This window comes from Bombus affinis, chromosome 2 (genome assembly GCF_024516045.1).
Source record: "Bombus affinis isolate iyBomAffi1 chromosome 2, iyBomAffi1.2, whole genome shotgun sequence".
Classification (NCBI taxonomy): domain Eukaryota; kingdom Metazoa; phylum Arthropoda; class Insecta; order Hymenoptera; family Apidae; genus Bombus; species Bombus affinis.
Window position 1 is genome coordinate 11,332,600 of NC_066345.1, and position 27,523 is coordinate 11,360,122.

Here is a 27,523-nt window from a genome sequence, read left to right on the forward strand (position 1 = left end):
AAAGGAGGAGCTGTAAAACAAGTAAATACAGAGTGACTCACTTAATACTTTGAACACCGTATGCTCTGACAAGCGCTCGGCCTGTATTCCCGAGCATTTTTGAAGTAATTGAAAAGATTCGTTCCGACTCGAGTTACATTAATTTTGAGTTTATTTCAAGTTTCGATTCGATATACATTTATTGAATTATAAAAGTTCTTTCACTCAACTTAAATATTCTATCCTTCCAGAACCAGTCAGGTTTTTTCAGGACTTTTTTCAGGACTGTTTACGCCGACCAAAGAGTTAAAAATCGCAAGGAACTTTCCGAGCAGCATTTAACGAGTGTAATATTTTATTAAAAATCAACGAGCATATTTAAGGATACTTCTAGTAACGTTTTTTAGCGTGACGTACTGAGAAATATTAATTATTTTATTAAATTCCTTAAAGATCGGGACCAACTTTGTTTGCAAAGTGTTAAGACAAGGAACATAAAATATTTTCGAAATTACACCACAAAATCGTTTAGATAAAAATGAAACACTTTCAAGAGAAGTATAATTTCGTGCGATTAGATGTTTTATACGTAAACACTTACATTTCCTTTCCCTCTACTTTCCAGCATTTGGTCCCTCTGTAGTATCATCAATATTCGACTCGTTCATTATCAGTGAATGAAATTAATCATTCATTAAATATCGAATCGCATTGATAAATTTTCTAATTGTTAAAGCGACTGTAACGACAGAATTCGTCGTAAAAGAAGTAAAGAATCGTTCAGATGGGCGAAATGATAGAATCCATCATCAAGGAAAGGCAATTATTAAAACGATCGGAACGTCGAAAATCGCGATAAAAGGAATTGACTGAATTGTTTCAGGCGGAACCGATGTTTATTAATTAACCGAATAGCACGAATCTCTTTGAATCTTGTTTCGATTGGCGGGCTTGAAATTTTTATTGTTCGTTCAACGACCTAGCCGACCAGATGGTTTCGAGGTTTGAAAAGTTACAAAGCTTGGAAAGACAAAGCTGACCCCGGTAGCCGTTTTCCAATTTCCGATACAAAGAAAATCGACAGCGAGATCGCAGCGTTGGTCGAGCGGAAAACTTATTCGCGTCCGTGTTTCGATATACCGTGTCGAACAAAAATGACGGTGAAAATTCGTGGAAAAGAATAAAAGGAGAATGGTGAAAAAATCTTGTAACAATAGACAGACGAAGAGAGATTTGGAGATAAAAGGAAAATAACGTTAAGGCGGAACAGCTAGAGAATACAGGGGATGAAGGGTTGGCGCACTTTGTAGTAGAAAGAAATGTGTATCGACGGAAATAACGCAGCAGACGTACTCTCGGGAAAGCGTATTCGCATTACTCATGCTCCAAGACCTGCTTCCAGAAACCGAATGACGTTCTCCTTAAGATCCGTCTACTTCGCGAAACCTGTGCGGAGACAAAAGAGGCCTGACACTTGGAAAGTCATACCACAAGTAACTTCCTGTTCTACCGCCTACTCTATCCTCTAGACGATTATCTCTTTTCTTCGTCTCTTTGGAAAGGAAAATTTTCGACAGCACTATCTTTTACGAAGCTGATTTTGATTAGCGAATAAATTAAGAGATAAAAGAATAGGAAAATGAAAGTGCTAATTGAGAAGTTCAATGAATAAATGGTACAAGCTCATTGTTCTACAAGACGAGATAGCGTACATTTATCAAAAGAATTTTGTTTTACTGTTTGGAGGATCCAGATGATTATACGTTTTAATATTCATCGTTCCTAGTCAACGTTAAGTTAACTAGAGCAGCCAACTTCTCATGCATAACCAAATATACTGCGTGCAGATAATTATCATTGAAACTGTTTATATTGAAAATAATATGGATATACACAATTGAATTTCAATTTCCATAAAGATAATGCGTTAATTCTACCAAAGCCTCCTACATGTTCTTAACAATGATAAAAAAACACCACTTTGCCTGCAATTTTTACGAACTCAAAGACCCTGCCGTTTATACCACTTTCCCCCGAGTCCCTCAATTAACAATTAAAAGTTCTAACGTGATATAAAAATTCCTACGACTGTCAGAATGTTCCAAGCAAACTAGACAGTACCATAAAGAAATCGAAAGAAGCGTACGATAAACTGACGAGACACCAAGCAACAAGAATTCTCAAACGGAACGAAAGTAAAGTCTCTTCTGAAAGAATATCGAATGCTCATTGCGATATACGAGAGGGAAGCAACGTTGCGCAAAGACGAACAAAAATGTTCTGCGATACGAGGGAGAGACATCGAATACCGTTTACCGCTAGGAAATTCCATTCGTCGAACGCATCGAAACGATTCCGCGTATCCAATCCGTAGACTGGTCTGCACATAGTAAAAAAAAAAAAAAAGAAACATCTTGAAACTGTTGAAAAGCAGAGCGGGGAGAAAGGGTAGCCATCCATTAAAAATTCACTCGACCGGATGACGACGTTTAAATAACCACCCCGCGGTCCCGGCCATTTTCTTCCTCTGCTACCCGTCGTTCCGTGGAAACATTATTTCATGCACCATAGCCCGGGAGAAGATTCTCGATGATGAAAATCGCGGTTTTCTATACCGGACCTCCATTTCCGTACGAAAGTCTTGCGCAATTTCAATCCTCTTTTTACGACCGCACGACCTCTCTCTCTCTCTCTCTCTCTCTCTCTCTCTTTCCCTCTCCCTCTCTCTCTCTCTTTCTCTCTCGTTCCGCGCTTTTATCTGCGAAACCCCGTTCCTGCCTGCTTTCCACTTCCATCGCCGAAAAAAAAAAGAAGAACGAAGAGACTGGAAAGAAGGAAAAAGAAAAATATCGTAGAGACAGAGAAAGAGAGAGAAAAAGTGGGGAGAAAGAAGAAGAGCAGGATGGAATGGTAGCTCGATTTCTTTTCAGTTTATAAAGAGATAGACCTCGACGGACGGTTCTGAATCTCGATAGAATGTGCTGTGTGCCCACTGCTTATCCTCTTTTTTTCTCGCCCTCCTGCTCTTCAGTTCGGCCTCATTTCGCAGCCTGGCTTTTATCCGCGTATCATTAGTCCCCCCGTACTTCATTACGAAAATTTCCCATTCCCCGCCGTCTGTCCCGATCCTCCCCCTCTCTTTGCTTGCCTCCACGCGCCGGATCCCCACGTTGGAAATTAATTTCAACCAATACACCGTGACCCGATGTGTCGCGGATGAAAGGGAGCCGGGCGGAGAATTGCTCGTCAGGGGATCCATTGACGCCCATTTAGCGGTGGTATTCTGGAATACAAACCGCTTTCCGCGAGACTACTTCAAGATTAGGGAAGCTTCGGTTGTTGAATGGAGTCTGGTGTTGCGTTTTTGTATACTCTGATTGATGGTCCTTTTTATCGCTTGTTAAGGCAGGATTTTGAAGAATTTGGAAGTACAGTGAGAAGGTTCGACTTAGTATCCGTTAGAATGAAATGACCAAGAAATGGTTGTTTAGTGTTTGATTACGAATCTCCAAAGATTATCGCGAGAATAAATAGTCTAGTACGTGTAAGTAGATACACTAACGTGAACATATCATAAATGGTTATATAAAATGATTAAATATAAATCATACTGCAGTGAGTACGACTAAAGAAGTAGAAAACGTATCATACGATATAATCAAACGTCAACTATATTCTAATCGTTATCACTTAGTCTTAATTCAAATATCACAGACAAATCACAATCCACCCCAAACTGGCCATTACTGTCCACAATCACGCCCGCTGTCACCTAATCCAGTCCAAACAAATCAATCGCTATTCGTATACCATAATCAAACGACATCTCGAGTCCCATCTTCTCCCCAAACAACTCTCACAAAGCACAATACACCCCAAATTTACCATCACACCCGCCCTGCACAATCACATCTATATGTATATATAATTAAACAACCATCTACCATTGTCACCTAATTCAGTCCAAACAAATCAACCCCTATTCCTACGCTATAATCAAACCACACGTCTAATCCTGTCTACCCCGTCTCGTTCACATCCCTGGAATCCACAGCCAGAGAGAAGAACATACAGGGAGCGTGTGTGCGTTGCGATCCCCCTTGTATTAATAATAAAAGCGAAGAGGCCAATTAATGGACGATATTAGGTTCGACGTTCGGCGAATAAACGTAAGGGAGAAGACACCACCAAGAGGAATGCTAAATACGCGATCGGTATCTGACATTAACCATAGCCGACACCCGGCTCCGTAGTTCCGGAAGCTCGGTACGTCAAACTAGGCGGATATGTTGGCCCGGTGCCGTAATATTAAAAAGCTCTGGCGGTTGCTGGCTTTCACAGGCAACCAAGAGGGAAACGGGAGAAGAAGCGAATATCGCGGGCGAATTTATGAAACTATGCATATGTAATGCGCTGTGTACGAAGGCTGGACTCTGTATGTGTTTGTACACGCGCGAGCGGAAGCGTGAAACGCGTCGGATTGCGGCGCGAAACGAGTCGGCTTACATACGCTAGGGGACGCGTGTTCCTGTCCCCTCGAGGCTGATTTGTAAATGGAAACTACCTCTAATTTTCGAGATGTAAACTCGTTTTATTTGCCTAGCTTGATTGTTCGTTTCACGTTGGTTTGTATATATTTTTGGTTGGTGAAAAGTTGCTGTTTTGTTGTTACGGGGGTGGTTGCATTTTCTTTAACTTCGACCTGCGATTCAACGTGTGTGGCTGTCCTCATATTTGTGACATTGGAATACGAATCACGTTCGTTGCTCGGCGCGGTGGCGATCTCTAACAAAAGTTGAACGAGTGAGAGATCACGCGATGACCGGCCACACTGAGGTCGAATAAAAGAATATTGCATCCTTCGCTGGGATTTCAGGCAACTCTGCACAAATCGCCACTTGTTCCCTGACAAGTCTTTTTCCGGTAAATTAATCTGGAAAAATATTTATAGAAATGGTATACGAATTGCATAAAAGTAATCCTCGCGCAAATAAGTTTTCATAAATTAAAGAGATCAATATAGATCAATCTGTCACGTTGTATATGGCGAATGTAACATTCTAAAAAATGTCATCAAGAGATACGTTTTTGTATATAAAATACATTTGTACGGGGGAAATAACAATCCTATTATATGAAAAAGAAAATTTTCATTATTAAAACGACATATAAAATGATCTATGAAAGGGTAAAATTGTTTCTTGAGTAAAGAAAGATTTAGAGAATTGAGAAAGTGAAATCAACTTAATATTTACGTATATATAGAGTGTACAATTAAATTACAAAATAATTCTCAGAAAAATAATAATGTCTTCGATTAGACATTTTGATACAGACATAAATATCGATCTAGTTTCATTCAAGTAGAGCGAACGAAAGGGCGAAACTCGTCGCTACGTTGGCTCGCCACACACGACCCCGGCTGGTCGGCGTTAATTTGTCCCGATGCAGTGTCGGGGGGTGGACACGATAAATATTCAACTCGCGTGCTTTCTGGAGGTCGGCAGTCCTGGCCCGTGCATTTCCTTGCCACGTGACCACACGTCGATCCACGTTTCCCCGGTTTCTCTGTAGCAAATGCGGCTACGAAATGTACTGTTCCCAAAATGCGAGCAATTTCTTCCTAACAATAAGAATAAAAAATAAGGAAAAGGAAAACGAAACATAGAATCTCTCCGAGACTAAAATCTAAGATAAATTTTTCGAACAAACAGAAAAGATAGTTTGAAGAAGATACTCTCCGTATGAAAGATAAATTTCACGATTCATCAATGTTTAACGGTTACACTGTACTTTTTAAAAATTCTTAGGCACACTGACGGGAAATCTTGCCGGGCAAACAAGTTTACCGAGAAAGGGATGAAAGGTTGCTGGAGAAAGCCGTTGAACGCGCCACCGTCCAAGAAAATGTATTTTCTGAATTAACATGCAGCGCATCGGCCCTATAAGTCTATTAAACGGCGCGATTATAAAGTTCGCGTTAGACGCCGTTTAATTAATTACTTTCATCAGCAGCGTTACTGCGAAAGCCGGCTGGAATTAATTTCCTCGACTTAACAGCGGTGAATGAAATCTTGTTAACAATGTGCTCGCCACCGTTGCACGCTGAATATTAAAAACTCGATCTATGACGTCGTGACGCGAGCAATTCGGAAAAAAGAAACACTACTTTGTATTTCTGTATTTACGTTTTATCAAATCTCATAGGGCTAAATATACGAAGGGAAAACAGTAATTGTAACGGGTAGGTTAAGGTAGGGAATATGTAGAATCGTTTATATTCGTCGATGGCCATAGATATATCGCGAATATTTATACGAATTTAGATACTCGTGAATATAACTGAAGATCTACTTCGTCTCTTAAATATTATGAGGACTATTTTGAGCATTTTGTACATTCCTCAGCGTGATATATTTTTGCGAAACTTACATGATTGGGATGAAGACTCGTTAAAGCCAAATATACAAGAAATAACCAGTATCATGACAATCGATATGGTTGAAATGATGAAAAAAGTAGCAGGCATACATATATTTAATACCAAAATAAAACAAAAAGGGAGAATGTAAAGTCGATGGACGATATATATGAATATATATTCAATATATATACGATGAATATATATTCAACTTGAAAATTGTTTTTCTATAAAACATGAAAAATGTGACTGATATTTTTTCCTGTGATCTTGAAATATTGATTAACAAAAATAATAAAAAAGCCATAGAAAGGGATATCGAAAACTCGAAGAAAAATTCTCCTATTTCAAATGAATATTCATTTACAAAACACGCTCGAAAAAATTCCATCAATTTCAAACCTTCCGGCCCATACGACTCCTATATACATCGGCCGTCGACTGCACACGATCGAGGCTTAAACGTAGTTAGTTAGACACTCGAACAACGCGGAAACTCGTATAATATTTCCCTCGATGGAAATTTCGCAGTGAATGCGAAGTCAAAGTTCGTTGTTCGACCCTTTCACGCGTCTAGGTGTCGCTCGGAAATAAAAGACGCCAGTCGCACTCGTGTTTCCGTCGAGTCTTCGGAATTTTCTCCGTGAAACCGAGAGATTACGGAGCTGCGTGTAAACCTCGAAATTACGGGTAAATTTCAGGGGTGGCATCGGTGATTCCTTATAGGAAAAATGCGGTGGATCAATTAGCAAAGGGACGACCCCACCCCTCGAAGGAGGGTGTACGACGAACGTAACCATGATGTTATTGGCGAGGATGGTCGTTACTTTTATCGTTCCTCGAAGCTTGGAACACGGAAATCGGACGTGGATTACGAGGGACAGGGATCCTCCTACCCTTCGACTGGAAAACTTTTTCTACCCTAGAATAGATCCGATAATCGTGGTTTTTCCAACGGAATATCGTCGATCGAGCGTGGGGAAATTTTGTTAGAATAATCGTTTAGGGATATTATTATGACTCTCTTGGTAGAATTCCTTGTGTTTTCTCTGGCAAGGATTATGTTTAGGGCGGTAAACCTTTGTGAATTTTGTAACCATTCGATATTCTGTGACATACGTACAACTAATTTGTATTCGATGGGATATTTTCAAAAGTTTTTAGTAATTTTAATGTGTCTTTATAATTTCATAGATAGTAATGTATGTATAGTAATTCGGAGAATATGTTTTATACAGCTTAAACAGAATATAGCGTACGTACAACCTGATTTCTCAGAAATCATTGCAGATATCTATATTTTTTCTTTTCTTTTTTTTTTCTTTTTGAAGTTACATGTTCTTATTATTCAAGTTAAATGAGATAGAGGGGTTGAATATTTAATGCGCAACAAAGTTTTCTAGAGGAGTAAAGGCAGCTATCTCCTCTGATTTGAAATGAAATGAGACGTTCATTTTTTTATTCCACTAAACCTCATTGAAGCGAATAATTCATTTTTTATCCTTCCTAACAATATTCCTAGGGAAACTCGTTGTATACTAAAGGATTAGCTCATATGCCCCACTGAATTATAAAAAGAAAATGAAAACGATATTTGATTTCTAAGAAAACACCACGTAATACTGTGTCTGATCCACCTATGTGAATCCTTCTTCACGAAGTGTGAATTCTTCTCTCGTTATAAAAAGAATCTTATGATCTTTCATACATCGTTTTGTCGAATGATAATCCAAAAACGAGTTATATACTTTCTAGAACGAGACATTCGGAAATTTCGATATTTTCGTAAATAAAAATTCTATAATCGGATTCAATTAAACTACTCTATGCTTTGATTCATCTCTCTCTCTCTCTCTCTCTCTCTCTCTCTCTCTCTCTCTCTCTCGCTTTGACTCTCTCTCTTTAAATTTCAAGTAATCGAATTTATATAGAACTCTTTCGCTCTTTTCATTGGTTCACCGATATTCCAATTTTATACACTATCAGCAAGAACAGCCTGGCAATCATTGCGTATTGATATCAGTCGAAGCTTGACCCATCTCTATTGACTTTGTCAGTTAGTGCGATTAAATTACTCGAGCATCGGTGTGGCGAGTTGTTCTCCAAACAATTTCGCAAGTCGCCGGGTCAAGCTTCGATAAACACGATTCATTAGATCATGGGACCGCCATTAACTGGTCATCATTTCAAACCGAATTTCCATTGTATCTCGATCGATTTGCATACTATTCATCCGTTGCGATCGTAACACGCGCGTCGAGCAGCTTCCTCATTTTTCCTAATTCACAATACGAGCAACGATAATTTCACTGTTCTTTAGAATTTTATACATAAAACACTTTATATCTACATATTTGCGCACGAATGTCAGAATATTTGCCAGTTCTCTAGAAAAAGCGATGGTTATCTGACATTAATGAAATTGTTCATAAAATAGGATTTCATATACATACAACAGAGAAATGACGATTCAAGGCTATTTGTAACAGTTACAGAAAAATAGTAGACTTATTAGTTATAGATACATCGCTGACCGTAAGAAAATAATCGTTGGAAAATTCGAGTAAAACTTTACTTTGCCAGGCACAATGATACAAACGAATTACGAGATTCATATGAAAATAATTAAGAAACGAAAGCGATGAAAGGCATTTGATTTAACACCACGAAATGTCCAAGTACGGTCGTCAGCATGCATCAGATTCCACAATCTGCTTAAACGAAAAATTCGCCCAGCAATTCCAAGAACTCTTCAACCGCTTTCGCGTAGTCGTCAGAAATCCAGCACCCTTATTTTCAAAGGATAGAGGGTCCAGCCACTTTCCTTCTTTCCTTAGAGCGCCGAGTCCGATATTAATCATGGAAAACGCGATGAGATCTCTCGTCGACTGAATCCTCAGACGATGGCGATCGTCGGCGTGAGCCATCAAGACGAGCGTTCCGCGCGGTTATATTACCGTGGCAGAAGGGGCGTGCCCGGTACGTCAGGGTGATTTCGAAAAGAGCCGCGCCGCATAATTCCCTAGTTAGTCGCCTGCCGGCTGCCCGTTATAACCCACTCGGCGCAATAAACATTTGTAATTCGCGAATGGCTTGCCGGCGAGGGGCTGGCGCGGGGGTGAATCGCCGGCGTTAAAAGCTCAGTGGAAAAAATATCAGTAAATCTCGTCGCCTTGTTCCGCCGACGTAGAAATTAACGACGCTTCTCTTCTCGTTACCAGCCCCTCCGACCCCCCTGGCGTTCTCCTTTTTCTACCTCTGCTTTTTACCTCCCATCAGACTCCAACACGCTCGAAACAAAATGTGTTTGTCGCGAGTTTGTGTAGGTGTGCGCACGTGGATTTTCGAGTATTACAACCGAGGACCGAGTGCGCGACATGGTCACGCTGTGGTACAGGGTGACTCGTTTCGATTCGAACATTCTGTTCCTTCGCTGATGGAGATATAATGGTGATGATATACTGGGGTGATATGAACAATACGTGTATCGGTGGAACGTGACGTGAACAAGGTTGTTTGACGTCTCAGTGAATTGCTCTGATATGGAAGTAGTGATCCGGGGATGACATTTTGTACGTGAGGGTGCTGATACGGGGTAATGAATTAGGGAAAGTTGGGATTCCGGCTGACGAGTTTTAGCAGCTTATGTATATTTGGGAACATTGTGTATCCGCCGGTAATGTTTATTTAACCGTAGTGTTAATATTCTTGTTTAACATCTTCCATCAGATAGCTAAAATAAATTACTCAATTTCTGATCTTGTGTGTGGGATAGAATGGTCTTTACGAGGTTATACATTTGAGAGTGTATTCTTAGTAATATTGTGTATCAAATTACCGATTGATAATATCGATTCTCCAGCTTAACATTCTCTGTCAGATAATTAATTGTCTGTTTGATTAATAACGTTAATATTTTCGTATAACACTCTATATATTGGTTAGTGTAAATCGCTTAATTTCTGATCTTGAAGCTACGCATAAAATAAACAGTATCATTAGCCGCAATAACGAAGATATTTGTGAGAAAAGTTAAATGGAACACCCCGTATAGAAGTCCAGAGGTGTATACATTCGAGTTTTCCACGAGAGTATATACGTCCGTGGAGAAGTTTACTCGCTGGTTATTATGTCTTACATCCAACAGTTTATTGTGCATTCGAGGTCGTATTTTTTTTTTTAAGTCGTAAGAGCATCGTTGCGAGAGACGTATTTTTTTTAATCAGGATTACCAAGTCATTTATCGTTATTTCGTTAGTTCTGACCTCGTGATTCGAATTTTCTGCCCCTTAATCCCTCGATGAATATTTCCAAGTGCGTAGAAGCAAGGACTATTCACTTTAGAGTCAAGAAGTCATTATAGGAGTCTTTGTTCTCGCAACGACTCTATTTACCAAGGGTTAAAAATGTTCATCGAACCCTTATAATCATTTAACAATTACTCTCCCGGTTGGCGAATTGCTTTCAATGAACTTTCAATGAAATACACTTTTATTTTAAATTAATTCCCTGGAAGAAACTAGCTATATCGTTCTTCACTCTCAATAAACAAGGACAAGTATTGTCTTGTATTAACATGTAATAAACTTAAAAAAATATTTGTCTCTATCAAATATACTTAAAACAACTTCCAAACGAATATAATCCAAACCACTCCTCATTATCCCTTAATTAACAAGTAACAAGTTTAAAAAATACCTCTTTTCATCGAATACATAATCCAATTGACGGGTAACAGACTTTGAAAAGACTCCTGTTCCGGTCAAACATATAATCTGATCAAAGCAATGCTAAACTAGAATCAACTCGCCTTACCCTTTACGGTATTATCTATAATGACATCCAGCTAATAACCAACAAACTCAGAAAGGTGTATTTCATCCAAACTCATGATCCAGTCAAAACAACCCCCAAATAATTATAAATCCAATTCAACGTGTCCCCTATAATATTACCCAAGCAACAGCCAGTGAATTACGAAAAGACACGTATTTGTTCCAAATGCGCGATCCAATTAAACAAACTCCCAACTAATCCCACGTCCTATAATCTTGCACAGCTACCAAGCAATAAATTTAGAAGTAGGGTGGTTTCTTCCAAATGTATGAAGTTAAATCCACCTCCCATCGAATCTAACTCGACCCATATAACATCCCGTATAATATGATCGAACTAACAACGAGTCGAAACAAAGCTCGACCAAACCCAATTCCCCGAGAAGCTGACGTCCATATTTCAGTTCCCATTGATCCGGACGAAAGTACACTTCCGACAGCGGCTCCTCGGGGTGCGGGCAACCTTCTGGCGGGAACATCCGGCCCGCATTTATAATCGATGACACGCGGAGTCGACGTAGACTTGCGGGGCAGTAGCCGAGGCGTGGGTGTTTGCGATTTTCATTTTGCATCGTTCCAGCAATAATTGTTTACACCTCGAGGGCGCATGAAGGCTAAGTTAAACACGCTTGCCGCACCACGCGCACACACAGCCCGCGGACATGTACACTACACACACTGTGTCGGCAGACGTGCACACGTAAACTTGCCTATGTCTGTGTAACCTACTCTAGGAGGATTTTCCGCGCCGGGCACCACTTCTAACGACGACCAGGCGCGGGGGTGGGCGAGCAATTACGAACATCTGCTCTCTCGAGTCTACGTGCACACGTAGCGAACCGAGTCCCCGACCGGTTTTCGTAAGCTCGATTTTAATCCTTAAACGCGTCGCCGTCGCCCGTCAGCAAAGCGCTAACGTGTACGCGCAACTCCACGCAGCGCGGGAGAGTTGCGCTCGATTTTCAGACTTCTGCGACGCGTCTGATTATCGTTTTCGATGTCTGGGTGCAGGTTTACGGTGATTTTCGAGCGAAATTTTGTAACGAGAATGGATCGAGCGACGAGAATTGAATTCGAACTTTAATGTTTCACATTCTCGGAGCTTGGTTTACACACACGGTGATAAGCATTCCACTCTGTCGGTTTTAATTAATAAAAATCATTTAATCAAACAAATAAATCTTCCTAGTTAATCGTTGTAATTGATCTTTCCGGAAATTAAATCCTTATGTCACATCCCTGTATCGAACGTGTCGTGAAAGACAAACGTATAACCACTTCTTTTTCTGTCTGGTTATCTAATTAACAAAAGTTATTTATGAAACGCATCTGTTTTAAATGAAACAATGCCTAAGCTTAACGTTACGCTTTAGAAAATTGATTGATGAGTGTACATGAAAAGGATAGGGCATAATACCGAATAATATCTCTCGCGATATTCTTCGAGGTACGTCAGCGAGTCTAAAAACTACCCCCTTCTGGGGCCATTATTCGCAAGGGTAGTTCGTTTCCAACGGCCAACACGACGATTAATTAATTCATAGGGCAGTTACACGACGTATTTATACGACGTATTTATCTTGCACGGCTTTCACGGGACGCGAGACAGCGTATTTCGTGGCGTGAAACGAAAGGGGGTGACTATCGAAATTCGTAGCAAGAAGCCGCTCGGCTTTGTGAGCATGGTTTGCGAAAGATCCGACTCCCTTCTCTGGTGGGGAGGTTAACATAACTCGACATAATAGTGAATTCTGTGTGATTGAACGACGTCATTTCGCGAGGACAATTGGCCGAATAAGCAGCTCGAACCGTTTAATGGTACCATTTGTATTCAAAACTGGCCGACTGCGCCGAACACAGCGAGAAATATTGCGCGTCATTCATTGCAAACGGCAATTAATATAACAACTATACCGTCGGTGTACTTACGTCCTATACTACACGACTGAACGCTTCTGCGCGTGATTTAATTCTACAAACGAAATTTTAGAAGCGAAGAAGAGAAAACGATGAGAGACCGTGGAATTTTGTTGCGCTTTTAACTTGTCTAACCTGTCAAGTCCAAATGTTTTATGAAGCATTCAGCCATTTTCGACTTGACACTGTTTCGGGAATTTGTATGAAGATTTATATAAAGAATGCAAACTAATTTCCCTAATTATTAATAATTCTTCTAAAAACTTTAGAAAATACGTGCGAAAATACGGAAATGTTTCTTTCTATAAATATCGTTTAAAAGTTGTACTTATACAATTTTTAGGTTGTAATTAATTACTATACGATTGCTTTCGCTATAAACCTTTCTACAGTTCTCTAATTCTGCTTTGCTCTACATAATTTTACCGCTTATTGTTGTTACTAATCGTGTAATATATCGTTTGAAAATACATATGCTTTAGAAATATAATACTTTCTATATTTTTTAAATATAATTATTTAAGTAAGGTAAGATTAATTATTTAATAATTATTTAATTATTAATTTAATTAATTATTTAATTATTTAAAAACCTACATATGTATGTACACATATTTCAGGTTACTTTGATCCGCCTGTGGTACTGCTACAAGATCCAATCTTCGCGGATTAAAACCGAGGTACATCACGATTTTTTTAAGATTTATTTATAAACAAAGTGCATGGTTAACGTTAAGAATATACAATTTTCTAGTTGATGAGAGATTGTGATCGAAAATGTTCCCTACGTTCAAAGAAAATTTGTCCGTCACGAATCAAAGCTGTCACTTTGTTGTAATTAATGAAGAAGCTCGGTTGGATGTTACACAAATAGTTTGCTAATTAATCGATCAATATACTTCAAACCCCTCTCTCATCGCTGTCAGTGTAAAACCGCGAACGAAGAGAAAGTAGCAAACTATGAAACTTTTCCATTAAAATACGGACGGGAGTTACAATATCCAATTTAAAAAAGATTTTACATTCCTTCGTTATTGAAAACGCATCAGTAATTTACCATAATTATTAAACGTCACTTAAAATATCTTTAAAAATCACCACCAAAAGACTACCTCAGAGGAAGACTCGAAGCCAAGTTAGAAGCGCCCATTAAGCGCCAAAGGGTTCAGAAAACGTCAGTCTTATTTACCCGGTTTGTTTCTGTGTAATTTGCAACCCATGGTTCTTCCTCCCTGACCAGGAAGTCGCTGATGTACACACATATAAACACGCGTACAGAAGGGGTGGTTCTTGCGTATAGTTCCGGCTCAGCGTCCCTCATATTGCAAGTATTATGCGAGGAAAACGTCCGGCCCGTGGGTTCCTTGCGTCCTCTCGCCAGTTTGCACGTATAAACGCGGCTTTTGTCCTCCGGTGGCCAGCCGAGTGTACCATGGAAATGGGCTTATTTCGCGTACGCGTGTGTACACACGCCGCTGTACGTGTAGCTACCGCTTCAGTCCACTAAATAAGCGGCCTGGGCTCATTCACGCGCGCGTTCTTCGCGAATGGTTCAATTCAAGCTGACGCGACGGTCCGGAGACCCAAACGGTACCACGTCCCCGAGCGCGAATATTTGCGGCTGGCCACGCAACAACGTTTGTACCCACCAATGGAGCCTTTCGTTAGATGGAAGGGACAGAATTCTGTTAGCGATAGTTAGATAGTTCGATAGACGAAGAAAACTTTCTCCTTTGAGGATTCAAAATGGTATCGATTGCGTACGATGGTTTAAGCGAGTTAACGCACGTTGCAAAGTTTGCTTGTGTTTGCTTGAGTTTAACCAGCGAATCGTCGGTAAAGGACTAGAATAGCATAGTATTTTGAATTTTGTAACTTTCAGGGCGTGTAAGTTTGAATTAGTAGCTCAAATTGGATAAGGTTTGTCATGTTATTTTTCTTTTTTTATTTTTTTATTTTTGAGGTTGCGCAGGTAGTTCGAATTAGATAAGGAAGAATTGGGAGATGGAGTGTTATGTTTTTTTATTTTTGGTTTTTTGGAATCTATAGATAGTCTAAATTAGATAAGAGCGAGTTGAGAGATGGAGTGTCGTGTTGTGTTTTTATTTTTGGTTTTTGGAGGTGGCTGGCTTGTTCGACCTAGATAAGGGAAAATGGAAGGACGAAGTATTACGTCGTTTTTTATTTTCCTCTTTGAAGATGAATCGATGAATTTTGTCAATGTCTTTCTTTATAGAAACGTTTTTCACATTCCGTTTTAGCTGATAAATAATACAATGAGTATTTTTCTTTGAATGTTTTATATATTTTCGTATATTACGCGTAGAATATACACTCTAAATTTGCCATAAATGCACGATCTACCTATCGTCGGAAGTAATTCTCCTTACACTTTATTATACGCTTCAAAGAACACTAAAACTTTCCTGTACGATATTTATTCCTTCCTAGACAGTTTCCAATACCTCAGCTAATTATAATGCTCAGTGAATACATTATACGCTATAAACTACAAGGAGGAAGAATGTTAGAGAAGTAGAAGGCGAGAAGGGTTGGCTCGACCACCTAGATATTACGGTGCAGACCATTTGAAAACCGATAAACCGTAGGAGAAAATCGTCGTGGCCCGACATATCGTTTTTAACTTCCCTCCAACCTCTGTATTTCATCCCTCCTTTAGGTTTCGATCGGCAGTCGCGTGGAGGAAGGCAGCAAACCCTCGCAGGCAACGTCTATTTACCATAAAATAGAGTTTCCAGCTCTCCAGGTTGCGAGGTTTGCATCCCGCCATTTATTTCTTCCCCTCTTATCGGTTCATTCGCGATACGTAAGGGAAAATTCAAATCATCGTGCTGCTAGGCGTTGCCTCGACTTCGTGCGAGTTCGTTCGAACTGAAAATGTTCCGCGCTTTTTTCTCGCCCTCTAACGACCCAGCGTTCCTTTCTTTCGACCTTCTCGCTATTATATCTTCCTGTATATATCGCACAATTTTTCTAACCTTCTATCATATAATCGAAATACATAAAATTATCGATATTTCTTTCAGTCGTTAAAAAAGGGAGAAATGAGATATTCAAGAAAATGGCAAAGATATAACAATTCTAAAGTCGAATAAAGAAAGAGAAAATTAGGTGACATAAAATTGACTGACAATGCACTAAATTTGAAAGCTGTTCCTCCACGAAACACGAAGAATGTTACTTATTAAACTTTTCTCCTGCGATTTGCATATTACCAACCCTTCTCACCTTCCTCTACGAACATCTCCGTAATCATCCAAATATGAAACCTAATTTCTTTCCCTCGAACCAGCTATAAAACGCGAATCTTCCCCCGAAGAATATAACTTCGCCGTTGTCGTTCTCGTCGTAAAAAGGACGAACGACGGGATAAATCTCACTTTATAAGGGATGTGCGCCGGGGCCACGTACGAGGAGTTAGCGTCACTTTCATCGGTTCCGGAGCGGCGGTACACACGGTGTCGCGCGTACAAACCGAATCCTGCGACGTCGTCGTACAGACACCGTTCGAAACTTGTGGAAACTTCACGATATCGGAAGCACCGCGACCTATCTTCTTACTCCATCCCCTTCCATCCCATGTTACGTAACGAAAACTCAAAGATCTCGATGCTCGCGATTTTAGTATCGCTCCGAATTGCACGATTCCCACAAAACTCACGCCTTTTGGCACTGTGCGGTTTCCCGGCATTCGTTTTTACGCTTTTCGAAAATCGATTCTCGATCAAGATAAACTACCAGTCGTTGATCGCTCGTAATTCCGAATGCGACACGTGTGTGATACGACTCTTTGGAATATGACACTGTAAATGATTCGAGAACGTTGCCGGGATATGCGGAATTAGAGGAGAAATTTAAATATTTAACGATTCCGAGTAAATATTGTATTATGAACAGGAATTCTTGCTGGTTAATTCAACTGGAATATTAATTTCATATTTGAATAAGAATTCCTAACGTTGAAGCAGTATTTTGAATAATGAACACTTAGGATAATGGAAAGAATTAATCGTACGATACGTTCGAATTTTTCTGCTGTCTTGGATTAAATCATTGTATTTTAAAGATGATCTTCGTGCAGAACCGCGATAAAAGAAATTTATGAAACTTGAAATCATATAATCTGGAACTTCTTGCACGATGATTTAATTGAAAGTAACATAAAAATAGAAAGTAATAATGTTAACGAACTTACGAAGTTACAAGTTGCTTATAGACCTCTCTTCCACCAGTTCATATCAACGAGGATAGTGAAATCACTTCTAGTCTCTAAAATTTGTTTGTAAAATTAACTTTCATTGGCTAATTCGTTATCAACATTTGAGAAAGTTTATTAATGATAATAGTTTGTAACTTCAACTATACAATTATATTTGTCTCATTACTGAACTTGCTTGTTGCATGTACAAGAGAATGTATTAATACCAATGACTGGAAACTTGTGACTTGTACAACTTAACTAGGAATATATTACTTCGATAAGACTATGACAGTAGAATTGATGTGTAAAGAACAGCACGAAAGACACAAGATTCATACAGCGAAAAGTCAATCATACTTCAACTTCTCCTTCAACTTTTCCTCAAAATATAATACGCCAATCAGCTCGTATAACTGGAAAATCTTTTCACACCAGCAACTCCAATCTTCCATCAAGTTTCTTCACCATATCAAGCTCGTTTCGTTACGTAAGCCGTCGTAATAAAATCGTCGACGAAACGACACGAGTACTCGTGACATCTCACGCCAAACCGCAATGTCTTGGGTAGCCAACGAATGGGAATAAATTTTATAGTCGAGCCGAATCGATCGAGTTCCTGCTGTTCGAAGGAGCTGGAAGTTATCGGGGCCAGAGCGATAGCTAGAAGCCACTTTCTCGTCTTTGTGTGGATTGCTAAAGGCTGCTATCCCTTTAATGGCGCGAAAACGAGTTAACTTTGTCCTGACGTCTTTCGCGACAAATATTTGCTCGACGATATCCATTCCCCTTCTTCGATCGCTCTTTTCTCCCATGGCCATATTTCGTCGAACGATGTTCGCGAATTTGTCTGTTTTTATTTAACGAGCTACTCGTGTACGAGTACACGCTTTTATGTTTTGGAGAATTTCTGAAAACAAGAAATTTAACAAATGTTGGATAGGGAAACGTCAGGTATCACGTGAAAGTAACTAGGAGGTTAGGAGGGCTATCGCTGATGCGGCAACTACGAAAGCTGGATTGCGGTAACGTTACAACTTTTGCTAACTGAATTACCGCGACGCGCTAACTTGCGGGACGAGGTTGTTTCAGTGCAGCGAATTTAGCGTCGAGTCTGCAGCACTTACGACGAAAAACTTAACCCGAACTATTTTATATATTTATTTACGTAGTGCAACTGGAGACTTTCACTGTCTCTCTTCACAGTTATATTAAAAGAAGTTAAGTAACTTGATTCTAACGACAAAGACTCTTCATATTTACTATATTTTTCTATATTATTGCTATGTATATAACATAATATAATATACATGTTACTATATCGAACGATCTTTGATTAACATGACACGTTCATGACACGTATACGTCATACTTGAAAATTTGTTTATTTTACTTATCGAACTTTATCAATCCAGGTTACGATATCTTCTGGCAAAATAAATCTCTTATAACTAGACTACGGAAATTTATGCAAATTTTAAAAAAGAAAAAAAATAGCCCCTCGTCGAATGCTATTTACCAAGTATTACAACGAATATTGTACTTTGAATATTTTATATATTTTTAGACACCTTTATATAATTTAACCTCTTAACGTGCTAATAACTCTTCAATTTACTGTTTCCTGCAGCGAAAGGCAACTGCCACTAATTCACCAGTAGCGAACTAAAGAAAATTTTGTTCGTTACTGGACTAACTACCTCTTTATCAGCATGGAACGTGAACGTAGCGCGAACGAGACAAAGGGGGTGCGGAAACGGCGTTTAATTCTCGGTAGAAGCGCGCGTAACTCTTCTGTGCAAACACGTCGACGCGACGCGTAGCGATCAGCTAAACAGAAACGGATGCCCAATATACGGCGACGGTTGTTGTACGTGAACTGGGGCGCATCGTTTCTTCGATGTTCCTCGGAGGGAAGAATACGTATATTCGGTCACGTACGAGGTGAGGGTCGGAATGGGTCGCGTGAAATTCACGATCGACTACGAGACACGTTGTTTATTCGAGGAAAATGTCCTGCTACCTTTTTCATGCCGTTTGCGTATGTGGATAAACAACGATAAAACTGCATGGAACGAGCGTCGTATAGCGGTCACTGGCGCATTGACTCGCGAGGAAATTGTCAGCGGTTGTTAATCTTTCGCTGAATCGAAGAAGAGACACAGAACTGGCAAGAGAGAGAAATCGGAGAGAAATTGTAAAAAAAAGTCACAGTATCATCCGTCTTTTCTTATTGGAGACGATAGAATCGCATCGTAATGAACCAGTGGTTACCTTTCTGTTTTAATACGTAGGAGCGAGAATTATATTCTTCGCGTCACATTACGCTGTCTTCAACGTTGCTGGTAAGATGAATGTATGGGTTGGCCCTGTTTCATGAATGGTAAAAGCTACTTTAACGACGAGTTCAGTAACTGGAGGATAGTCGAGGAGTTACGTTAATTCTTTAGCAACCAACCGAGATGAAGCTGTAAACGTTTATAATAAGAATCATCCTAAGGATAACTTCATTTTCGCGAAAGTCGTGGATTATTCTGAGATCTTAAATGCCGTGCATAATTCATACTGTAATGAAAGTAGTTACACGAAGTGTTGTCGCTCGGTCTCCTTAGATCAATATCTTACGTTACCAAGTCTATGAATATTTCTGTCAAAAGCTCTTTGTCTTTAGTATTTACATTGTTTTAATTTCTTTATCTTTCTATATTGTTTCGTTCAGCTTTTATTTTTCCTGCAACAGCTCGCTGGCTTCGAAGATATACTGTTTGAAAACTGTACTTTTAGATTCTCGAATAAAAAATGCAGTTGATTTATTCCGTGAGCAAATTTTCTATAAACTTCCTTCTGACTCTGCATGCAACTTGTCAGATTGGCGCGTGGACTGCATACTACTAACACAAGATTCATAACTTCAAAATATCAATGGTATATGATCGGTCAGGAAGTTCAGGTACAAAAGATACTAGAAATTTCCAATCTCGTAAAAAACTGGAAAATTGATTTCCGCCTCGAGAAAACTCGTAGTAGATTAAATTTGTGGCTTTAAATTGTTTTTATTTTCAATTCAAATATTCTCCGCCTCCTGTTTTGAAGAAATCCGAAGAAAAATGTAATAGATATCGATCAAGGGAATTTATAAATTTTAATTTCGTTTTAAAAGGCACCGAACTAATGTATATATTTTTCTAAAAATTCGAAATCTCATCGAAACCTTGTTCAGAATACTTTACGATTCCATGTTTCCCGGTTTAATACAGAGAAGTCAGTCTGGGGGTGAAATGTAAATGCGAATACCGGCAAGTGTAGATTGAAAGGTTCTCTCCAGCATATCTTTGCTAAGGTTTCCGGAGGGCAAGGATTCATCTTACGTGCGATTTACCCTGCATCGACCCTTCCGGCTGTTCCATATCCGTTTAGCCAAGGTCTGACCCTTCTCGTAATATCGTCCCCATTTCCAAGAAAAAAGAGTTCGGTCCTTTTTTATATTGCCCACGTGTGCCAAAGAAACGGCCTGAAAATGATACACGTGTGCAATATGTGCAAGAAATTTCATCAATGATACCTTGCCCCTCCGATAATACAATTTCTATATGTACATACGTATATTTCCAAAAAATCCGATGGAAGCTGTTAATACTTTTAGAATAATTGATTATACAAGAAACTGTATAAATTCACGCGTCTCTATTGAATGGAAATATCGATGAATTTCCCTCTATCGAATTTCAAATTTCGTGGAAATAAATTCCAGTTTATTCGTTGGAAGCCATATTTCATCGTACGTATTTTTCCTCCTTTTTTTTTTTTTTTTTTTCTATTTTGATAAAACCAGACTGGTACACACTATACTATATAAATGTACCGATACTGTAAAAATAAAGTAAAAACATAAAAAAGATAACCGTCTCTCCCTTTCCGTGGGGGAAAAAATACGTCGGCTCCACCCATCCCACATAAAATCGGGACGACAATGCGAAACCAAGTCTACAATTAAACCGAGTAAAATCTCGTTTCAACGATGGAACTCAGAAACAGGATACATCTCGGGAATAGCAATTTGGAAAGTTCGTTTTGAAGAAAATAGCTCGTTAAGGGGATCGTGATAAGAATATCGAGAATCGTGGTTATGTATCGCGACGTCTCGTCGGCGTTTCCACGACTATTTAGATATTCTACGGTGGCTACCGGTGACAAAAGCGTCGCTCGATGGGAATTCAGCATACTTTCGTCGTATGGCGAGGTAAAAACAGCCGCGGGAACAGGTTCGAAGGCGGATAAGCCGCTAGGTGTCCACCTGTTCTACCATTTGCGTTTTAAACTATAGCTTCGTTAGGTAGGTTGCTTTGTATTTTGAATAACAATAAGGAGATTGTGGATTTTTATACGTTTGTAGGAAATTTATAGATGCAAACATGCTCAGAATGCATATGGAGACTCGAGAACATGATAAAGTAAACTGTGCATATGAGGTAGATTTTTATACGTGTTGGTTTATTAAAGAGACGAGTGAAGAATTCGTAATTGTCAGTTGTATTAAAATCACTTTAAGTATACAAGTACAGAGATAGCATGTGCGGGTCGTAATCGTCGCACGCTCAATGCTACTGTTCAACTGTACGCTCGCTATTCCACTAACTGACTCGCTATAATCACTCGCTATGCTGACTGTACTAAAGAACACGTTCGTCTATTTGTATCGACCGGTGGTATTATAAAAAGTTCAAATGTAACTCCGGTTGATGATTACAAATAGCGGCGATAATATTTTGTCCGGAGTTCGTTTACCTTTGAACCTAGTAAATCAAAACAACGTTGGTATTCCAAGGCACAATAATATGAGTCTCTCCTGATTCAAATCTTCCGTTGACTCGTGTGGCGCTACACATATTTATGCAAATTCATATTTTTACGCAGCTAAGTTAATAGAACTCGAGCAGAAATTTGTATCGTGTACTAAATATGTATTTCGTAATAAATATTCTACGATAAGTCAGTACAAATTCGTTAGTTTAACAAATATTTTAATCTAATATTACGAAGTGTGTTAGAAAATATTGAATAGCTCTTTCGACATCATTTAATCTTTTCGTAAAACATTTTTCTGTACGGAGAATTATTTCACTTAAAATACTCGCCCGACTTAAATGACTCGACCTGTACAGACTCGTGTTCTCTATCATTTCTAAAATTCCAGAAATCCCCGGCATTCTAAAATCACCTAATCAAAACTGAAACTCTAATCACAGGATTATTCGGAAGATTAGAGAATTCGTGCTTACAACTTGCCCATTCTCGGCCCTGAACCGTAAACTACCATCTCGAGGAATATTCCGGCTATCGAAATAAGCTTCAAATATTCCACGACTTAACAATGTCCATGCAACATGTCCATTAGGAACAAGAACCGTGCGCGATAACAGGCGAATCGTGGCTGCTTTAAATAGGAAAACAGCGTGGAAGCCGGCGGCTTGGGCAAGTTGGACGGTGGCTGCTTAAGGATAAACTGTTTTACTTGGCGCCCGGAAGCGTAACAACGCAACCCCTCCACCCACGAAATACGTAGTAAGTAGCTTAGCCGTGTTTACGCTCCCGATTCAACTTTATCCTGCATCCGCGAGTATTTAGCGACCATACACGGCCGCCTATACATATAATAGCATCGCTTCGACTTCAAACTATTTCGCTTTACAATCAAAATTCTGCCTGGGATCTCTCTCGCTTCTACCATCTCCGTATCCGCTGTTCAGGCATTATAAATGCAATCTCGTGTTCCGCTAGTTCGTTGTGAGACGATCTCGACTAGCGGAAATTTAGTTTTACGTAATGACGAAATCGCCAGCGCCGCGGTTATGATACTATCGCTATCATATGATATATCGCTAATCAGTGTACGGTATCGAAATACGGAATACGATCGAAATTCCAGGATGTGGACGAATCCAATTTTGTTTGTTATTCGAGTGACAAGTAGTAATATTCTCTTTGGTTACAGCAAGCTAGAATTTTCGTTATTTTTGATGGAGACGTGTTGAAATATTCGTGAGGTGGAGTATTATACGTGTCGGTTTATTAAAGAGACGAGTGATAAAATTGTAATAGTCAGTGTATATTAAAATCACCTTAAATACAAGTACAGGGATAGTGTATGCTGATAGTAATCGTCGCTCGCTCAATGCTACTGTTCAATTCTACGTTCGCTATTCGACTCTATGGCTCGCTATAAAGATTCGCTATAATGATTCGCTATACTGGTTCGTTATATTGACTCGCTATACTAACTGTCCTAGAGAGCACGTTCGTCTGTTTGTATCTACTGGTGGTATTATAGAAAGTTCAAATGTAATTCCGGTTGACGATTACAAATAGCGGCGATAATATTTTGTCCGGAGTTTGTTTACTTTTGAACCTAGCAAATCAAAACAACGTTGACACCCCAAGGCACAACAATATGAGCCTCTTCCGATTCGAATCTTCCGTTGACTCGCGTGTCACTACATTTGAAAATTTTCCTGTACTGTTATGTTTTGAGTAAAATTATACAGAATAAATAAGGAAGAAAAATTGGCACGAAGAAAATGGTAGAACTTTGGTCTTTTTGCTTACAACAATTTAACTCGGATCATTCTAAGACCAATAGCAATCTATTTTTCTTTAGAAAATTTGATAATCTTTTTCTAATTAATATACGTGTTGATAGAACGGTGGAATATCAGAAGTGATCGGAATGGACAGAGATTGCTTTGTTTTCCAAAATTACTCTTTCCCAGCAATGCGGCGTTTTGATGGGTGCAGCGGTGTTCAGGTGCTCAGTCGAAGAATTACGATCAAATATAAGAGTGGAGTTTCCGTCCTCACAAGCGTCACGTGTTGCAGCGTAACAGTAACTTTAACATATCTCAAATTGCGTGACTAGGTAGAGTACCACGATAGTTGAGCGAAGTGGCAAGTAACAAAATGGTAGAAGTTTATATAGTATAATGGCTAGGAGAAAGTTTAAATTTCGTAAGCGCAATTGTCACTGCAGAGGGAAAGACGGGGTGGGGTATAACAGGGTGAATTTTGTAAATCGCATATTCCGAACTTTGGACTACGATCTCCGAAGTTTTACAAATCTAATCGTGTTCTTGTTTCTATGAACGAATTTGCTAATCTAAAAAATGAAAGATCTCTTAACATAACATTCAAATTAGAATAAATTTGCATAAACATCCGCGATCTAAACTGAACTCCATTGCTATTCACTCTAACATAGCCAATATATCCATCGTGCAATCTTACAAGTCCTGAATCGATAAAACTTAACAGTAACACGTGTATCCACATATATACATATGTATATACATATCTGTATTGGTTTCCTTATAGGATTACAATGTCTCGCTTCTACACGTACATATCACACACGATACTCAATACGATATAACAAAATGCAATAAAATACATCTTAAATAAATATCATATACACGCAGACTGTAAATCCATCTAAGAAAAGGCAGGATATCTTAAAGATGATGGGAAAAGCGGAACAACGATGGAAAAATCAGTGAAATACAGGCAGAGAAAGAGGAAGAGAAGGCTCTCGAGCAAGTCAATTCCCTTGGCGGAACAAAGCGGATCGATGCTCGAATAATCCGGTAGCGGGGAACCGGTGGCGCGAGCGTGTACATCCAATAAAAGAGGTTACTCATTCTCGCATCGAGTCGCATCAGCCACTTCGATATTGGGAAAATGCCACTCTTCGTAGGAGCGGCCGCACGCGCTCGCACGAAACACGACCGTGCTGCTTGCGATTCAGCCAGCGAGCACGTATTGCCATCGCGCGCTTGTCCGTGGAAAGGGCGACGCGTGTATGCATCAGATGCATCGTACGTTCACCCCTTTCCGTCTCGATATCCCCGTATTGCCAACACCTCTCGATATTCCTCCTCGCGACAGTATGAACGATTCTTCGCTCTGATACCAACGGAGATCTGCGATCTCTTAAACACCTTCGGCATCTTAAATCCTTGAAAGCCAACTTCGCGTTAACGGAATATTTCCTTTGGAACCTCTTTTCTCAATTGACCTATATTATCGAATTTTATGTTTTGTTAATACTATTAATCGTGGCTGTGACTACGAATTTCCACGATTCGCTTAATATTCTCTTTGTTTCGTTATTTCTTGTATACGGATTTTACGATCGCGTAATGAAATTTTAAGAATTGCGTGTAAAATATTTATGCAATTATTTCTTCGCCGCTATTTCTTACACTTCGATTCCACGATTATGCTAGAGATAAAAAGTCTGAAGTATTCGTAATCTTACGGTAAATTATTGCTTAGTTTTATAGTGGGTTAACCATTTTGCTTCCTTGTTGAAATGAAAGTGCGTTGAATTTTTACATGATCAGTTACATGTACATGGAGCTTGCCTCAAATTTTGCAACAGACATCGTCTGTCTTGCTTGGATAAAAGTAATTCCAGCGGTGTATCGTTAATCTTTGTCGCTTCTACTCAGATATGAAATTATGAGAATTTTCTTTTTCCCTATTTCTTTCCTTTTTAAAGAAAAGTGGGACTGATGAATTTGTTCCCATGGGATCACCAATTTTTTGTTATTTGTAAATCGATAGGATTAATCTGGCTAGTACATTCTTGTTTCTCTATCCATTCTGCCGAAAAACAGAATTATAAAATTTTCCGCCGATTTTAAAAAAGAAATGAATTCTCTCTCCCTCTCTCTCTCTCTCTCTCTCTCTCTCTCTCTCCCCTTTTGTAGCTCGAACCGTGATATACGGAATTTTCGTTGGATTAGCAAACGGATTTTGTCAGTTTTAATTTGGTTAGATTAAATCGGGCTGGTGTATCTTGATCCCTTCTCGGTGGTTGCCAAAGAAAGATGAAAAAAGAGTACAACGAACTGTTTTAATTGAACTGTTGCGTCATGAATCTTTTTGCGGAATTAACGAACGAAATTCGTCGGTTCTAATTTATCCGTGTATTTTCTGCTCTTTAGATACACTGGCTTCCAGTATAAAATAACGAACGTTTCAAACCCCGCGTCTTTCTCACCTTTCGAATATAGAACTATCTCCGAACCGATGTAAAACTCCAAATACAAGATATTAGAATGAATATATTCATCTAGAATAAATATATTCCATGGTTAACAAAATACATATGAAAAATGTCAGCTAAATGTAAAATATCCTTTCAAATACTGGTTTTCAGTCATTCGAAAACACATCCTGAGTTAGAGTTATAAAAAACAAGTTATTAAAGCACAGCCTTTCATTGGGAAAGAAATCCTTTTTTCATCGGGAATTATAATAAACAAAAGAATTTCTGTTGAATCTAGATCAATTTTAATAGAACAAACATGTATATACGAACGTTGCGTCCCTTTTTAGATCATCAGCCTTTTTTAATCCACTTTCTAATTAATAATCATTAAAACTCAAAATCGAACTCAAACTCTATTCTCTTCTACTACTTCCATTAATTTCTACTAAAAAAAATGCACACATACACGGACATCTCCTTCATAAAAATGCTCCCCTTTTAAATCTATTCTTAGGTAATAGAAAAAATTCCAAGAGAAAGAGAAATCGTTCATTTTTCATTGAATTGACATAAGCAAACTAACCACTGCCAAATCCAATCTAATTCAAACAAAAAATCACAAACAGAAACTCACAGACACTAAACCCTTTCATCCGTCCACCGAACAGAGGCAAACTGAACACATAACAATCAACTTACCAATAGAAAGAATCCGCTTGCATCACTAATTCTCGGTTCATTGATCCCAATGCGTTAAGGAGCGTTCACACCATCAATGTTGTTGTCGATATTATCGTCATTATTTGAGGCTCGCAACATTGTATTGACAATTTATATATATATATGTATTGATCGTCTAAGAGGCCCCTTACGGACTACAATATTAAGAATTTTAAATATTGACAATAATGTCGATTGTCTGACCGCTGCTTTAGTCATCGTCCATCGATACTTATCGTTCCTCCCTTCCAACTTTTCTGCTTCTACCAATTCCTTTCTCTAATCCCCTCTCCTTTCGTTCACGTGGATTTAGCCTCGCACGAACCGCTTCTGCAATAGCGGAACTACCTATATGTATCCGGTAGTCGTTCCATCGAGTAGAGACA

General features: G+C 39.1%; 1 protein-coding gene across 3 annotated transcripts in view; it reads left to right on the forward strand.

Annotated features, from left to right (window-relative positions):
• LOC126928917 (bifunctional heparan sulfate N-deacetylase/N-sulfotransferase) overlaps positions 1 to 27,523 on the forward strand; it is a 371,054-nt gene that overhangs the window by 157,623 nt on the left and 185,908 nt on the right. The window contains exon 4 of one of the 3 annotated variants that reach the window (XM_050744798.1): positions 13,773 to 13,832. The exons of the other annotated variants lie outside the window; for them this stretch is intronic. The gene's annotated coding sequence lies outside the window, so the exon portion shown is untranslated. The remainder of the gene's footprint in view (positions 1 to 13,772; positions 13,833 to 27,523) is intronic. 3 annotated transcript variants of the gene reach the window in all.